This window comes from Babylonia areolata, chromosome 19 (assembly GCF_041734735.1).
Source record: "Babylonia areolata isolate BAREFJ2019XMU chromosome 19, ASM4173473v1, whole genome shotgun sequence".
Classification (NCBI taxonomy): Eukaryota; Metazoa; Mollusca; class Gastropoda; order Neogastropoda; family Buccinidae; genus Babylonia; species Babylonia areolata.
The window spans coordinates 64616348-64631347 of record NC_134894.1 but is presented as its reverse complement, the minus strand read 5'-3'; the positions used below and the strand labels follow the sequence as shown (position 1 = coordinate 64631347).

Here is a 15000-nt window from a genome sequence, read left to right as displayed (position 1 = left end):
TTTACTTTCCTCCCACCCCATCCACCAGGAAGTCAGTGCCCATGTGTCAGTTCTATATACCACAGGGATCTTTACTTTCCTACCACCCCATCCACCAGGAAGTCAGTGTCCATGTGTCAGTTCTATATACCACAGGGATCTTTACTTTCCTACCATCCCATCCACCAGAAAGTCAGTGCCCATGTGTCAGTTCTATATACCACAGGGATCTTTACTTTCCTCCCACCCCATCCACCAGGAAGTCAGTGCCCATGTGTCAGTTCTATATACCACAGGGATCTTTACTTTCCTACCACTCCATCCACAGTGTCCATGTGTCAGTTCTATATACCACAGGGATCTTTACTTTCCTACCACCCCATCCACCAGGAAGTCAGTGCCCATGTGTCAGTTCTATATACCACAGGGATCTTTACTTTCCTACCACCCCATCCACCAGGAAGTCAGTGCCCATGTGTCAGTTCTATATACCACAGGGATCTTTACTTTCCTACCACCCCATCCACCAGGAAGTCAGTGCCCATGTGTCAGTTCTATATACCACAGGGATCTTTACTTTCCTACCACCCCATCCACCACGCAGTCAGTGTCCATGTGTCAGTTCTATATACCACAGGGATCTTTACTTTCCTACCACCCCATCCACCAGGAAGTCAGTGTCCATGTGTCAGTTCTATATACCACAGGGATCTTTACTTTCCTACCACCCCATCCACCAGGAAGTCAGTGTCCATGTGTCAGTTCTATATACCACAGGGATCTTTACTTTCCTACCACCCCATCCACAGTGTCCATGTGTCAGTTCTATATACCACAGGGATCTTTACTTTCCTACCATCCCATCCACCAGAAAGTCAGTGCCCATGTGTCAGTTCTATATACCACAGGGATCTTTACTTTCCTACCACCCCATCCACAGTGTCCATGTGTCAGTTCTATATACCACAGGGATCTTTACTTTCCTACCACCCCATCCACCAGGAAGTCAGTGCCCATGTGTCAGTTCTATATACCACAGGGATCTTTACTTTCCTACCACCCCATCCACCAGGAAGTCAGTGTCCATGTGTCAGTTCTATATACCACAGGTATCTTTACATTCCTACCACCCCATCCACCAGGCAAAAAAATGAAATGAAATGAAATTATGGTGCTTAGAGCCTCGCCGACCACTAAGGCCATCTCAAGGCTATCGCCGCGTCAATAACTACTACAAGGATTAAAAAAAACCAACCAATTAAAACGAGTCACCACTTCAAACTTTCCACTCCAAAGTTAAAAAAAAAAAAACTTCCTTAGTTTAAAACCTTCAAATCTGGTTAAAAAGGTTCACTTCTTTTAAGAAGTCCATCATCGCCCACAGAGGGACATCACGAAACAGTCTTCAAAGAAACCACCGTGTAATGTCTGCGTCTAACGTCATGCAGATCCCAACAGTCAAGGAGCACGTGTTTCACAGTGAGAGGCTCATCACAGGGAATGCATCGAGGGGCCTCTTCCCCCTTCAACAAGTAAGAATGAGTTAAAAAAAAAAAAAAGTGTGCCGCGTACGCAGTCTGCACAACACAGACTCCTCCTTTCTGTTCTTCACCCCCGAAGGGAGGGTCTCTTTTAGGTCTGGACAGATCTGGAAGAGCTTGTTGTCCGTCTGGGTGTTCCACTCCTCTTGCCAAAGATGCTTAACGTAAGTGTTCACCTTCCGCTTCATGTCTGTATATGGTACAAAGGATTTGGATAATTCTTTCTTTACAGCGTTCCTGGCCAGCAGGTCCGCCCTTTCGTTACCACGAATGCCAACACAACCTCGTATCCTTTCTTCGTTGCAAGAGTAAAATCTTCATAAAATTCCAGCAGTTTGGGATGAGTGATATTCCTGCAGGCGATCGCCTCCAGGGCTGACAAGGAGTCGGAAAAGATCATGAATCTCTTTTGTTTCGAAGAGAGAACCATTTTTACCGCCAGAACCAGTGCGGTCAGTTCCGCGGTGTACACCGAGCTGTCAGACAGGATGTGTTCCGTTGAGGGCCGGTCAGGAAAGGCGGGACAGAACGCAGATGCAGCGACTCCGTCCTCTGACTTGGAACCATCAGTGAAGATACTTTGAAAAGTGGGGAATTTGTGGCAGAGTTCCGAAAAGTAAGTTCTGTAGGCCAGAAAACTGGTGGTGTCTTTACGGTATGAGGCCAGATCGAATCGGACCTCAGGTGTTGTAAAGGTCCACGGAGGGCTGTCAGGGAACTTAGAGAAATCCGAGATGCCACCGACATCCAGATCGGCATTTTCTAAGTGCGGCTGAATGCGGAGTCCGAGAGGAGGTATGCAGTTTGGGCTGTCTGTAAATTTCTTATCGAAAGGGTTGTTGAATACAGCGTCGTAAGCAGGGTTTGTAGGTTCAGAAAACAATTTCAAATAATAATTCAGGGTCAGCTTCAGTCTGCAGTTGGAAAGAGGCGGTTCCCCCGCCTCTGCGTACAGGCTGTGCACAGGGGTGGTGCGGAAAGCACCTAAGCTGAGACGGAGCCCTTGGTGGTGTACAGGGTCCACCAGGCAGTCAGTGTCCATGTGTCAGTTCTATATACCACAGGGATCTTTACTTTCCTCCCACCCCATCCATCAGGAAGTCAGTGTCCATGTGTCAGTTCTATATACCACAGGGATCTTTACTTTCCTACCACCCCATCCACCAGAAAGTCAGTGTCCATGTGTCAGTTCTATATACCACAGGGATCTTTACTTTCCTCCCACCCAATCCACAGTGCCCATGTGTCAGTTCTATATACCACAGGTATCTTTACTTTCCTACCACCCCATCCACCAGGAAGTCAGTGTCCATGTGTCAGTTCTATATACCACAGGGATCTTTACTTTCCTCCCACCCCATCCACCACGCAGTCAGTGTCCATGTGTCAGTTCTATATACCACAGGGATCTTTACTTTCCTCCCACCCCATCCATCAGGAAGTCAGTGCCCATGTGTCAGTTCTATATACCACAGGGATCTTTACTTTCCTACCACTCCATCCACAGTGCCCATGTGTCAGTTCTATATACCACAGGGATCTTTACTTTCCTCCCACCCCATCCATCAGGAAGTCAGTGTCCATGTGTCAGTTCTATATACCACAGGTATCTTTACTTTCCTACCACCCCATCCACCAGGAAGTCAGTGTCCATGTGTCAGTTCTATATACCACAGGGATCTTTACTTTCCTCCCACCCCATCCACCACGCAGTCAGTGTCCATGTGTCAGTTCTATATACCACAGGGATCTTTACTTTCCTCCCACCCCATCCATCAGGAAGTCAGTGCCCATGTGTCAGTTCTATATACCACAGGGATCTTTACTTTCCTACCACCCCATCCACAGTGCCCATGTGTCAGTTCTATATACCACAGGGATCTTTACTTTCCTCCCACCCCATCCATCAGGAAGTCAGTGTCCATGTGTCAGTTCTATATACCACAGGGATCTTTACTTTCCTACCACCCCATCCATCAGGAAGTCAGTGCCCATGTGTCAGTTCTATATACCACAGGGATCTTTACTTTCCTCCCACCCCATCCATCAGGAAGTCAGTGCCCATGTGTCAGTTCTATATACCACAGGGATCTTTACTTTCCTACCACTCCATCCACAAGACCTTGAGCGGTGGTCTGGGTGCTAGTCATTCGGATGAGACGATCTTCTTCTGCTTCTTCTTCTTCTTAATGTTCACCTCTTCACCGCGTCAGTCCAGCCCACCTGATGAATGACGTCATCCTCTCCACGTCCTGTCTGGAGCCATCCTGATGAATGACGTCATCCTCTCCAAGTCCTGTCTGGAGCCATCCTAATGAATGACGTCATCCTCTCCTAGTCCTGTCTGGAGCCATCCTGATGAATGACGTCATCCTCTCCAAGTCCTGTCTGGAGCCATCCTGATGAATGACGTCATCCTCTCCAAGTCCTGTCTGGAGCCATCCTAATGAATGACGTCATCCTCTCCAAGACCTGTCTGGAGCCATCCTAATGAATGACGTCATCCTCTCCTAGTCCTGTCTGGAGCCATCCTGATGAATGACGTCATCCTCTCCAAGTCCTGTCTGGAGCCATCCTGATGAATGACGTCATCCTCTCCAAGTCCTGTCTGGAGCCATCCTAATGAATGACGTCATCCTCTCCAAGTCCTGTCTGGAGCCATCCTGATGAATGACGTCATCCTGTCTGGAGCCATCCTAATGAATGACGTCATCCTCTCCAAGTCCTGTCTGGAGCCATCCTAATGAATGACGTCATCCTCTCCAAGTCCTGTCTGGAGCCATCCTAATGAATGACGTCATCCTCTCCAAGTCCTGTCAGGAGCCAACCTGATGAATGACGTCATCCTGTCTGGAGCCATCCTAATGAATGACGTCATCCTCTCCAAGACCTGTCTGGAGCCATCCTAGTGAATGACGTCATCCTCTCCAAGTCCTGTCTGGAGCCATCCTGATGAATGATGTGATCCTCTCCAAGTCCTGTGAGGAGCCAACCTGATGAATGACGTCATCCTGTCTGGAGCCATGGGGTGGGGATCCTCGGAGAATCAGACCCCTGTCCCCCTCACCCCGTCCCCTCCAACCACCCAGTGTTCACAGGGCAGGTCTTTGGGCGTGGAGCTAAGGGCGAGGTAACCCCGACAGAACCCCCTGTGGTCACAGGGCAGGTCTTTAGGCCGGGAGCTAAGGGCGAGGTAACCCCGACAGAACCCCCTGTGGTCACAGGGCAGGTCTTTGGGCCGTGAGCTAAGGGCGAGGTAACCCCGACAGAACCCCCTGTGGTCACAGGGCAGGTCTTTGGGCCGTGTGGTCACAGGGCAGGTCTCTGGGCCGTGAGATAAGGGAGAGGTAACCCCGACAGAACCCCCGAGTGCTGAAGACGGAAGTGTTGGGCCACACAGCGCACTCCAACAAACCACATCACGCATCATCGCCTTCGTCAAGTCAGAGAGCAACGAGACGATAAGCATGACGATAAGCATGACGATAACCCGAGGTCCCACGTGCAGCATGCACTTGGCGCACTTCACGCACAAGCCTCACTAAGTGTCTGTCAAGCATACTGCTCCTTGTTTTCTGACCCAGCCATCCGGGCATGGTTCAGCCACACAGCCGTCGCTGGACGTTGAAGTGGCCAAGTTTTATGACCCAGCCACCCGTCCCGCCGTGTTGAATCGGGTGACCTCTCTCTTATCGCTCACTCCCTGATAAGACAATAGCGCTACTCAGGTTCAAGACCAATGGCCCCAGATCGTCCCAGACGGACTCGAAAAGCAGATAGCCCTTCGTCTTTGGAGGGTGGATGCCGTGACTCCGATCAGGGGCTGATCCCTGGAGTACAGTTCTTATTGCCCAGGCGAAACCCCACAATGTCCATACATCTGTACCCCGCCTATCATTTCCGTGTCCTTCTCTTCACGACACAGGGCTTTGTCATCTCCAAAGGAATACCCTGCTTGTCAAGCATATTTCTTCAGTTTACAGTGGAGTGATGGCCAAGTGCTAACGCGTCCGTTTAGGAAGCGAAAGAATCTGAGCGCACTGGTTCGAATCACACAGTGGCCAGTATTTTCTCCCCCTCCACTTGACCTTGAGTGGTGGTCTGTACGCTAGTCATTCGGATAAGCCGATAAACCGAGGAACCGTGTGCAACATGCACTTAGCGTACGTTAAATGACCCACGCCAACAAAAGGGTTGTCCCTGGGAATATTCTGTACAACAATCCACTTCGTTAGGAAAACAAATAAAACTGCAGGCGGAAAGAAAGGGTGGCGCTCTCAGTGTAGCGACGCGCTCTCCCTGGGAAAAGCAGCCCGAATTTTTTTCACCTAGAGAAATCAGACAAAAAAGAGTAATACAATACAACACAATACAATACAATACAACACAATACAACACAATACGTTTTCGCACATCCGTCCAACGGCCTTGCTAGAGCAAGTCTCCAAGGAAGTCTTGAGGGAAGCCGGGAGATGGAGGGAGTGGTGGACAAACAAAAAGCGATGGACGGACAATAAAATGACCACAGAACGGACAGGACAGCCAACTGCACAGACCCAGGCTTAGACACAGCTGACAGATCTGAAGGAATCTGGTGAACACTTGTGTGCGGCGTTCCAGTGACTCTTCGTTTGGTAGAGGTGGAAGGAGGAGGAGGAGAAGAACAAGAAAAAGAAGAAGAAGAAACAGACACACTGACACGCACAAGCGGACGCGGATGGGGGAGAGTGAGTGAGAAAGGCAAACAGACAAACAGAGATGGTGAGGAAGAGAGATGTGAAGACATATTCAGACAGAAAAATAAACACAGACAAACAGGAAAGCGAACAAAACTATTCACCACAATCTGGAAAAGAGATTAGGTTGCTTGAAAAGAAACAACAACAACAACAACCACACACACACACACACACACACACACACACACACACACACACACACACACACACCACACACACACACACACACACGCGCGCAAAATAAAAAGTGTGTCCTATAATCTCTGCCTGGGTCAGGGTATGAACCCTGCTTCCCACAGATTGTGACGTGAGGACAAAGCTTCGCGTTGTGTGAGGTGACCGTAAACCTCCGGCAGATGTCTGCTGGCATCTTGTGTGCACATGGCATCGGTATGAAGGGTGAAGTATCACACACACACACACACACACACACACACACACACACACATATATATATATATATATATGGGAATGTACTCGCATACAAACACACACACACACACACACACACACACACACACACACGTGATCACACGCACAGATAAGTTCAGAGATAGTGACGACCTGGATAACCCGACTGGCAAACAGATATATCAGATGTTGGGCAGGCCTGGAAACTGAACTCTGGCAGCGAAAGATGAGGCCAAGATAGAGGGAGGAGGAGAATGAACGAATGACTGAATGTATGAATGAACAAAAGAACAAACGAACGAATAATGATTGAAAGAATGAATGAATGGACGACAGAATAAATAATGATAATAATAAATTGTACTTATATGGCGCAATCTCTCTAAATAATGGGCTTTAAGCGCCTTACATAAGACAATACATAATCATACAATATTGCATAAACCACACAAGAGCATATGAGAACACAGAAGTGGAAAAACAATATATATACACAGAATTGGGGAAAGAATGAAGGAACGCATAAAAGAACATGAGTGAATGAAAAAAAGAAAGACAGATTGAAGGAATGAAGGAAGGAAGGAACGAATGTTTGAGTTACATTTTCTCATGGCTATAGGGTCACTCTTTTTTTCAACCAGTCCTGGAAAGACAGAACAAAAGGGAATGAAAGAGGGAGACGGGGGGGAGAGAGAGGGGGGAGGGGGGAGGGAGAGAGGGATACATAGAAAAGAGAGAGGAAGGGAGGGAGGGAGAGAGAGAGAGGGGGGAGGGAGGGAGGGAGAGCGAGAGAGGGATAGATAGAAAAGAGAGAGGAAGGAAGGGAGGGAGAGAGAGAGGGGGAGGGAGGGAGGGAGAGCGAGAGAGGGATACATAGAAAAGAGAGAGGGAGGGAGAGAGAGAGAGGGATAGAAAAGAGAGAGGGAGGGAGGGAGGGAGAGAGAGAGAGAGAGAGTGTGTGTGTGTGTGTGTGTGTGTGTGTGTGTGTGTGTACAGCCACACAGAGGCAGATGCCGACTTTGGATCCCTTTAGAGGGGACTTCTTATAACAAATTGATTTTGTAAGCCAAATCCACACCCACACACGTTGGTTGATGTTATTTGTTGAGTAAAGCGAGATACGAGGGTTATTCAATAAATAAGGTGAATTTTTCGGTATAAGGACTTCTAATACAGATAGAAGCTTACTTTTTTTAAAAATTTTTTTGTTTGTTTTACTTCTTTTTCACATGGATTTAATTTGTTTTGCAGATTAAAAAAAACTTTGAGAGTTTTGGCGATTAACAAAGATGGCCGACCAAGAAGCATGCTCCAGGATTGAACAGTGGTCAGTTATCAAGTTTTTGGTTGCTGAAGGGTGCAAACCAGTTGAAATTCATAGGAGAATGTCAACTGTGTATGGTGCCACATGTTTCAGCCGAAAAAATGTCTACAAGTGGGCTAAATTGTTTAAAGAAGGACGGAGCAGTGTTGAGGATGAAGACAGGCCTGGAAGGCCTACAGAAGTGAGGTCTCCTGGGGTGATCGAATCAGTCAATGACCTGATTCAGTCTGACAGAAGGGTGACAGTGGATGACATTGCAAGGACTTTGAGCTTATCTGTTGGGACAGCACACAAAATTGTCCATGATGACCTTGGCTACTCGAAGGTCAGCTGCCGGTGGGTGCCAAAGATGCAAGGCCTCACACAGCAGCCCGAACGGTGCAGACCATCAACGAGCTGGGCTGGGAACTGCTCCCTCATCCCCCTTACAGCCCAGACCTTGCCCCTTCAGACTTTCACCTGTTTGGTCCCTTGAAAGCGTTCACGAGAGGCACGAAGTTTGAAAGTGACGATGAAGTCAAAAGTGTTGAGCGACTGGCTGAGACATCAGTCCAAAGATTTTTACGCTGAGGGAATACGGAAGCTTGTGCACAGATGGGAAAAGTGTGTGACAGTGCTGGGAGACTACGTTGGAAAAAAAACCGTAAGCTTCTATCTGTATTAGAAGTCCTTTTACCGAAAAATTCACCTTATTTATTGAATGACCCTCGTACATTGCAAGAACAAATCCATGTTGTTCGCTAAACTAAATTAACTTCACTTGGTCGATGTTATTTGTTGAGTAAGGCGATATACATTGCAAGAACAAATCTATGTTGTTCGCTAAACGTACTATGGCTTGGTCGATGTTATTTGTTGAGTAAGGCGATATACATTGCAAGAACAAATCTATGTTGTTCGCTAAACGTACTATGGCTTGGTCGATGTTATTTGTTGAGTAAGGCGATATACATTGCAAGAACAAATCTATGTTGTTCGCTAAACGTACTATGGCTTGGTCGATGTTATTTGTTGAGTAAAGCAATACACATTGCAAGAACAAATCTATGTTGTTCGCTAAACGTATATTCGATTGTTCGATGTATCTGGAGCGAGGTGGTTGTTTTTGCAAACTGATGTTCGCCAAAGTCATCCTCGCTCATTTTTGACTCACTTGTGTAAACAAAGTGAGTCTATGTTTTAACCCGGTGTTCGGTTGTCTGTGTGTGTGTGTGTGTGTGTGTCTGTGTCTGTGTCTGTGTGTCTGTGTGTCCGTGGTAAACTTTAACATTGACATTTTCTCTGCAACTACTTTGTCAGTTGACACCAAATTTGGCATAAAAATAGGAAAAATCCAGTTCTTTCCAGTCATCTTGTTTAAAACAATATTGCGCTTCTGGGATTGGCACAAAAAAATAAAGAATGAAGCCTAATTATATGCAAACTGCATTTACTGTTATATTTATATTTTTTGTATTCTCTAAACTTGGCACTTTGATCTGATATTCTGACCCAACAGCTAGAGCAGTCATTATTATCATTTTTTGTTCAAACAGGAACTTCTTTTGCTAAGCATGGAATTTTTATTTATTTTGCAAACGTTTTGGTGCAGATAGTAAAAGGGGGAAATTACTCTGTAATGCTAGTGGAGTTAATTTGCTTTAAACTGATCTTTCTCATCTTAAACATTACATTTTGAAACAAGAGAGGCAAGGCCTTCAAGACTCCATGTGATGCACTTTTTTAAAAAAATCCAAGCTTTTTATGTGTTGAGTATAATTTCAAAATGTAATGTTTAAGATGAGAAAGGTCAGTTTAAAGCAAACTAAGTTCCCCAGCAGAGTAATTTCCCTTGTTCTGCTATCTACACCAAAACGTTTGCAATAAATAAAACTTCCATGCTTAACAAAAGAAGTTCCTGTTTGAGCAAAAAATGATAATAATGACAGATCCTTTGTTGGGTCGAATATCAGATCAAAATGCCAAGTTTAGAGAATACAAAAAATATAAATATAACAGTAAATGCATTATACTCAATACATAAAAACTTGGATTTTTTTTTAAAGTGTATCACAAGGGAGTCTTGAAAGCCTTGCCTTTCTTGTTTATCTTTTTATTGTTAAGTTGGGTGAAATTGCAATGATATAGATCATCGTCTTTATCAGCAATGGTGAATTCGCTTTGACAATGTTATGTGGAGTGAGATTAATGAAAGTTTGATGTCGTCTAGCTAAATTCACATCCGCTTCGTCGATCTTGCTATTTATTATGCTTAATGATTCTTTCCATTGTACAGTCAAGACATACTTTATTGCAGTGTGTGGAGTGAATGTGTAAAGCGGTATATACAAGGCTTTTATATTTGTGTCTTCGTCATATATCTAATATGTATTTATACCATCCCGTTTCAGTGTGAGTACTTAACAATGTTTTGACTATGCGCCTGGCCAAATCTATCTCATTTGAGATAATATAGCTAGTTCATCTTATCTTAATGGGAGTTTTTATCGAAGCAATGCAGTACTCTGATTTTAAATCACTCCAGTAAATAACCACATCACGCTAACACTGTCCATATGTTCACACACATCTCACACAATGCAGCACTCTGATTTAAATCACTCCAGGAAATAACCACATCACGCTAACACTGTCCATATGTTCACACACATCTCACACAATGCAGCACTCTGATTTAAAATCACTCCAGGAAATAACCACATCACGCTAACACTGTCCATATGTTCACACACATCTCACACAATGCAGCACTCTGATTTAAATCACTCCAGGAAATAACCACATCACGCTAACACTGCCCATATGTTCACACACATCTCACACAATGCAGCACTCTGATTTAAATCACTCCAGGAAATAACCACATCACGCTAACACTGCCCATATGTTCACACACATCTCACACAATGCAGCACGCGAAAATGAAAGACACCCACACAGTTCAGTCTAAAATTCATACATTTGTGGCATAAAAGGCATCTCTCTCTGTTAAATATCCTGTAATCCATGTCAGCGTTCGGTGGGTTATGGAAACAAGAACATACCAAGCATGCACACCCCGGAAAACGGAGTATGGCTGCCTAGGTGGCGGGCTGTCAGTTCAGTTTCAGTTTCTCAAACAGGCGTCACTGCGTTTGGACAAATCCATACACGCTACACCACATCTTGCTAGGCAGATGCCTGACAGCAGCATAACCCAGCGTTTGTCAGGCCTTGAGTGCTTGCACACAGTTATATCTGTGTACCTATCAGAGTGGATTTCTTTTACATGACTTGCATCATTCTGTTAGAGGACACCACTCTCGTTGCCATGGGTTCTTTTTCAGTGCGCCAAGTGCGTGCTGCACACGGAACCTCGGTTTATCGTCTCATCCGAAGGACTAGACGCTCAGTTCCATTTTCCAGTCAGACTTGGGAGAAAGGGCAAAAACAGGATTGGAACCCAGACCCTCACGGACAAGCGTCTTAACCATCCTGCCACCTTCCTCCTGACGGGGCAAACAAACAAATCGGCCATAAACGTAACATGCTACATGTCTGTATGAGTGTGTATGTGTGTGTGACTGAAACCTGACTGAATGACACAGGAAACGAATGATGAGCGCCCAATGGACGTGTTTGCAAAGCGCTCAGAGCTTGGTCTCTGACCCAGGACAGGCGCTATTTAAGTATTCATATCATCACCATCATCTGTCTGTCTTTGTCTGTGTGTCTGTCTCTCATTTCATTCACGGCTATTTCTTCCTTGATTTATTCAAATCATCTTTTTTTTTTCGTTGATGTCTTTTTGCTCCTCCTTCTCCTCCTCCATGTTGTTTTTTTTTTCTTCTTCTTCTTCTTCTCCTTCTTCTTTTTCTACTTCTGTGTACTTTTTGTTTGTGAGGGCACTGTGAAAAAACAAACTCTGTACTTGCCCGTAGCACGCTCAATAAAACATTCGAGTTCGAGTTCTCTCTCTCTCCCTCTCTCTCTCTCTCCCCCTCCCCTCCCTCCCCCTCTCTCTCCCCCTCCTAAGAGGACTGTCTGTGTCTAAATTAATCGTTTTTACAATGAACCAGTCTGACACCTACTGTCTGTGCCTGGCAGCAGTGAAGATTACAGATATGCAGCTGTTATGGAAACAGCCACCATGTGATGGAAACAGCCACCATGTGATAGAAAACAGCCACCATGTGATGGAAACAGCCACCATGTGATAGAAAACAGCCACCATGTGATGGAAACAGCCACCATGTGATGGAAACAGCCACCATGTGATGGAAACAGCCACCATGAGAAACAGCCACCATGTGATGGAAACAGCCACCATGTGATGGAAACAGCCACCATGTGATGGAAACAGCCACCAGGTGATAGAAAACAGCCACCATGTGATGGAAACAGCCACCATGTGATGGAAACAGCCACCAGGTGATAGAAACAGCCACCAGGTGATAGAAACAGCCACCAGGTGATGGAAACAGCCACCAGGTGATAGAAACAGCCACCATGTGATGGAAACAGCCACCATGTGATGGAAACAGCCACCATGTGATGGAAAACAAAAAGATTAAAAAAAATTTAAAAAACCGTTTTTCGGGCGGAGGCGTCGACATCATGTCTAAATATATACTTGCGAAGAAAAAAAAAACAGAGAGAGAGAAACGAAACGAAACGTGTTATTGAAATAAAGGCCAAAGTCCTTGACTGAAGGGATCTAAACATGAATATTGAAATATAGGAGTTTTAAGTCATACACCACAGCAACACACTTTGTGTACCGTAAATTGCACAAACTCAAACTACTACAACAGCCATATACCATACATGTCATAGATACACTGACAGGAAAAACAAACAAACAAAAAACTACAATATCACAGTATTGTAACTTTTTCAAAGATTTGTGAGAGAGAGAGAGGGGGGGGAGGGAGAGAGAGGGAGAGAGAGAGGAAAGAGCGAGAGAGAGAGAGACTACTACTACTACCACCACCACCCTTACTACTAATGATAATTATAATACTAATCAACGCACCATCATCATCATAATAAAGGGAACACAGTCACACACTCACACTCACCCATCCACACACATATGCACACACTCATCCCCAAACACACACACCCTTATGCATATACATATATGCACATATACACACATGCATGCATATGTCTACATGTACATACATATATCTATGCATATGCATGCATAAACATAATAAGGTATCAAATCATATTGTAATACATTACAAATCATATTGTAGTACAATAGCAGATACTGAAAAAAGAAAAGAATTTTTTTAAATCAAGAAGTAAAGGGGTTATTAAGACTGTCAAATTAATCACCACACAGAATACAGGAAAGAGGCACAACTGAAATGAAAAATATATAAAGAGAACAGAGAAACATAGTTATATCACTGTACAAATACAATAGTGATGACAAATCTGATGCTGATGTGGCAGGCAATAACATTCAATCAATAGCATGCATGTAATACATGAAAATCACAAAATGTTGAAAATAAGATGAAACACGTTAGTGTATGTAAAGGAATAGACAACGCATACATTTCACAAAAAAGGGCGAGAGAGAGAAAGAGAGAGAGAGAGAGAGAGAGAGAGAGAGAGAGAGAGAGAGAGGGAGAGAGAGAGAGGGAGAGAGAGAGAGAGAGAGAGAGAGAGGGAGAGAGAGAGAGAGAGAGAGGGAGAGAGAGAGGGAGAGAGAGAGAGAGAGAGAGAGAGAGAGAGAGAGAGAGAGGGAGGGAGGGAGAGAGAGAGAAAGCAGACAAATTAAAATAAACACTCACCTTCTATGCTCTCCAAAGAAAAGGCACACTTCAAAGATCAGTTGTAACTTGAGTTGTCTGGTCTCCAACAGTCCAATGCCAACACACATCAACCGTCAGAGAAAAAACACTCCCTAGACAAAACACTCCTTGTAACTTGAGTTGTCTGGTCTCCAACAGTCCAATGCCAACACAACAACCGTCAGAGAAAAAACACTCCCAAGACAAAACACTCCCTAGACAAAACACTCCCAAGACAAAACACTCCCTAGACAAAACACTCCTTGTAACTTGAGTTGTCTGGTCTCCAACAGTCCAATGCCAACACACATCAACCGTCAGAGAAAAAACACTCCCTAGACAAAACACTCCCTAGACAAAACACTCCCTAGACAAAACACTCCTTGTAACTTGAGTTGTCTGGTCTCCAACAGTCCAATGCCAACACACATCAACCGTCAGAGAAAAAACACTCCCTAGACAAAACACTCCCTAGACAAAACACTCCTTGTAACTTGAGTTGTCTTGTCTCCAACAGTCCAATGCCACACACAACAACCGTCAGAGAAAAAACACTCCCTAGACAAAACACTCCCTAGACAAAACACTCCCTAGACAAAACACTCCTTGTAACTTGAGTTGTCTGGTCTCCAACAGTCCAATGCCAACACACAACAACCGTCAGAGAAAAAACACTCCCTAGACAAAACACTCCCTAGACAAAACACTCCTTGTAACTTGAGTTGTCTGGTCTCCAACAGTCCAATGCCAACACACATCAACCGTCAGAGAAAAAACACTCCCTAGACAAAACACTCCCTAGACAAAACACTCCCTAGACAAAACACTCCTTGTAACTTGAGTTGTCTGGTCTCCAACAGTCCAATGCCAACACACAACAACCGTCAGAGAAAAAACACTCCCTAGACAAAACACTCCCTAGACAAAACACTCCTTGTAACTTGAGTTGTCTGGTTTCCAACAGTCCAATGCCAACACACAACAACCGTCAGACGGAGAAAAAACACTCCCTAGACAAAACACTCCCAAGACAAAACACTCCTGGAAACACCACCGCATCAGCTGCTGTCCGATAACCATAAAGTTTCAACAGAGATGGACAGAGATCGAGAGCTCCACAGTTTATATCAATTATTATTTGCTCTCTATTCTTTTAAGCTCCGTGAGCATACGAACGCATCAATTCTTGGTCGAGTCAAAGTGAGTCAAAATACCTG

The 15000-nt window shown here is 44.9% G+C and overlaps 1 protein-coding gene across 2 annotated transcripts in view; it reads right to left on the bottom strand.

Moving 5' to 3' along the window:
* The window catches only part of LOC143294405 (secretin receptor-like), a 390191-nt gene that overhangs the window by 268126 nt on the left and 107065 nt on the right, over positions 1-15000 (bottom strand). Inside the window, exon 1 of one of the 2 annotated variants that reach the window (XM_076605883.1) lies at positions 13784-13834. The exons of the other annotated variant lie outside the window; for it this stretch is intronic. The gene's annotated coding sequence lies outside the window, so the exon portion shown is untranslated. Of the gene's footprint in view, positions 1-13783; positions 13835-15000 lie in introns of those variants that run through there. 2 annotated transcript variants of the gene reach the window in all.